This window comes from Lytechinus variegatus, chromosome 10, assembly GCF_018143015.1.
Source record: "Lytechinus variegatus isolate NC3 chromosome 10, Lvar_3.0, whole genome shotgun sequence".
Classification (NCBI taxonomy): Eukaryota; Metazoa; Echinodermata; class Echinoidea; order Temnopleuroida; family Toxopneustidae; genus Lytechinus; species Lytechinus variegatus.
In genome coordinates, this window is record NC_054749.1 from 9,379,635 (window position 1) to 9,383,422 (window position 3,788).

Sequence of the window (3,788 nt, forward strand, 5' to 3'; positions counted from 1 at the left end):
ATTAGGGAAACAGAATGCAGAAAGCATTCCATAGACAAGCATAATCGAATACTCGTAAGATAAAATTGAAAGAATGTCTGAAAACGATGACTCAATGAACTAGTCTTAATTATTGCTAGGTAGCAAGAGATTGGGAGAAAGTTAAAGGACAAGTCCACCCAATAAATAAAGTTGATTTGAAAAAAAAAAATCAAACAAGCAAAACACTGAAAATTTCATCCAAATCGGATGTGGATAAGAAAGTTATGATATTTTAAAGTTTCACTTCATAAACAGCTCCTCTGAAATATCGTTTTATTCAAACAATAAAAAACAAAAAAACATAGTGACGGGGGGGGGGGTGAGGGACATCATCGACATTTACATATCACTGTATTGTGCATATATTATATGTTTCGTGAAAAATAAGCGAAACATTAGTCATAGATATGGAGAGAGAGAGGGGGTGGTAGGGATGGGTATAAAGATATGTTTTTCAGAATTTCTCCTTCTATATTACAGATAAGTGAAAAATATGAGAACTATCATTTTTTCTAAAAGTTTGATGCAAAAATAAAAAGAAAAACAATTTAGCATCGACAAAATGTCTATGCACTTCTATCCCATAATGACAAGGAGTGTAAAATGCATAATTTTTAATCTTCTAGTGATACATGAAGACTTGAATAAAAACAATAAAAAGAACATAACATTATAATCGAGGGAACATATCATTTTAATAAAACAGAGCATCTTTCAAGGTAATCAAGCCTCATCCTAAGCTTGAAAATTTTATCACTTCATGACGACCATTTTTTTTCTGGAGCTGACATGACTCTGTCTGGGAAGCGGGGTTACTGGATGTGTTGAAGAACCCAAAGATTTTTCTGAGGGTGCTTTGTCACGGTTATCATCATAGTCAGCACCCCCTAGAAATCAGGTGGGTATGCTAACAGGTAGAAATGTAACCAATATCACCTTAAATTTTGAGCAAAAACTTTTTCTGGCCAAAATAACCTTTGTAGTGATTTTTTTTTTTTTTGGGGGGGGGGGGGGGTGGGGGTGGGAGAGGCTTCTTATTGTTTTCAAAACCTGTACCCCCTCTTAAAATCGTTCCCAGGGCCCGTGGGAGCTGATGTGAATGATTTTTCTGTTCAGTATTTAAAATATCATCATATTTTTTTTATCGTATATGGGTAAGCTCCTCGTTTAAGACGTCACAAATAAAAAAAAATCAAATGACTTCATTTTTTTATCGTTGATAGATTTTCCTCAAACCGTCAACAATATTTTTTTTATTATTTTTCTGCTATTTTTACTATAAACTTTTCATCAGGGTGAACCTTCCCTTTAAGATACCATGGTGATATACATGTACCTTTTTTTGGGGGGGGGTGTGCGTGAAAGAGTGGAGGTATTTGGAAGTATATGTGTGGTAATGTATTTAAAGGGATGGTCCAGGCTGAAAATATTTACATTTAAATAAACAGAGTAAAATTCACAAAGCAAAATGCTGAAAACTTCATTAAAATTTGATAACAAATAACGAAGTTATTGAATTTTCAAGTTTAGCAATATTTTGTGAAAACAGTTATGTACTTCGTCTTGGATATTCATCAGGTGGGCTGATGATGTCACATCCCCTTTTTTCTTTTTTATGTTATTACATGAAATCATAAATGTTTCCTCTTTTCATACATGTGTAAATAATGTGTCTCCTTTATGATGAAATAAATTGTGGCAATAATACATAACTAATGCCCTTAATCAGTTGTCAATCCAATTGTTTTATTTCTTGGTAGAAATATTTTGAATAAACCTAATTTCATATAATAAAATACAAAAGATTAAGTGCGGATATCACACCATCAGCCCATCTAATGAATATTCATGACGGCATGCCTAGAACTGTTTCACTAGAATAATTCAAATCTTTGAAATTCAATAACTTTCTTATTTGTTATCTGATTTTGATCAAATTTTCAGCATTTTGCTTTGTGAATTTTTCTCTATTTATTATACCCTAGTCACACTAAAGGCGGAATGAGCCGGAATGCCGTCGGAATGAAAATTCTTGGCACATTCTTGGTTATTCGAAGTGCATTCTAAAAATTCTGACTGCATTCTGAGTGCATTCCAAATATTCGGGTCCATTCTTGTGTCCGGCCCGAATGTTTTGTCCATGCTCAAAACTTTCGAGGTGCATTCGAACTGGAAAAATATCGAACGGCATTCAAAGTGCAGTCCAACAGCACTCTGACTGCATTCCAAATATTCTGACGACATTTCAACAACATTCTAAGTATTCCAATCGCATTCGTGGGAGAATAAAATCGTATAAAAGCACCGTTAGCTGTTGCTGCAACGTCAGTCAGCACCGAGGAGTCACTGAGGAACATTGAGGTCATCAAACGGCATTTTTTTACAAATTTAGATCAATTCGAAATTCTCTCCCGAATGTGGCTCGAATTTTGAATTTTTTCATTCCTACTGGTTCTGCTTGATTCCTGCTGATTCCGAATAAGTGTGACGGGTGTATTAAGAAAGAAATATCTTCAGCCTGGACCATCCCTTTAAAGGACAAGTCCACCCCACCAAAAAGTTAATTTGAATGCAAACATAAAAATCCAACAAGCGTAACACTGAAAAGTTCATCAAAATCGGATGTAAAATAAAAAAGTTATGGCATTTTGAAGTTTCGCTTAATTTCACAAAACAGTTTTAATGCACATCAAGGTCTACGCACTAATTCTTTTGTATTATTCCTTCCTGAACAATCCAAAACATCATGTGGAATTATGGTTTAGTCAAGTTGGTCCTCATTGTCAAATCTGTAACAAATTAAATATTGTATAATTCAAGCAATTAAAAAAAGGAAATAGTGACCAAGGGACATCATCGTCTGTCTCATTTGCATGCCACTGAGATGTGAATATATCAATGTTTTGTGAAAAATAGGCGAAATTTCTTATTTTTCATTCGATTTTGATGAAATTTTAAGTGTTATGCTAGTTTGATTTTCCCTATCTATTCAAATCAACATTTTGTGGGGTGAACTTGACCTGTAAATTTTATAATTAGCTACTGCAACTTTAAAATGAGAGATCCTGGACCCCCTCTCCTTCATCTACACACACTTACAGATCCCCCGCCCTCTCATATACTAAAATACGCATTCTATTCTTGACATGTTTCCCCTCCTGTTCCTGAATTTCGATATTTTCGTATCCCCCTCCCTACAACCTCTCTAGTCCCTCTCTCTATTATATCCCCCCCTCTCTCCCCTCTTTCTTTCTTTCTTTCTTTCTTTTTTTCTTTCAATTTTTTTTCTTTCTTCCTCTCTTTCTCGACTCTCTCTATCTCTCTCACACACATCCTTACACCCACACACTCTTGTCAGATTAATAACCAATAAAACACAGTGACAAAATATTTGAATCAAGAACGCATTTTATTAATCTTGATTGGACGGACAACAATTAAACTTCACATAGTAAATGGATTAGCAACAGAGAATCAATATCAGTGAGATGTGGGTGTTTATAGATGACACCAGAGAGTGAAGGAATCAAGACACACTTTCGATGTAGAATAAGAAGGGTATAGACACAAGGCATTTCGCCATTTGGTGTCAATGCAATTACGAAACCCTCGATAATAAAACAAAATGGCATTTAATTCAGACTATTAAACAACACTCAACAACAAGCACATCGAATCATAAGTGCTAAACACCTTCCACAAGTCAGTCTCACTCCAGACATCATTCTATATACATGATATACGTGTGTTTTTTATCCTTTCCCCAC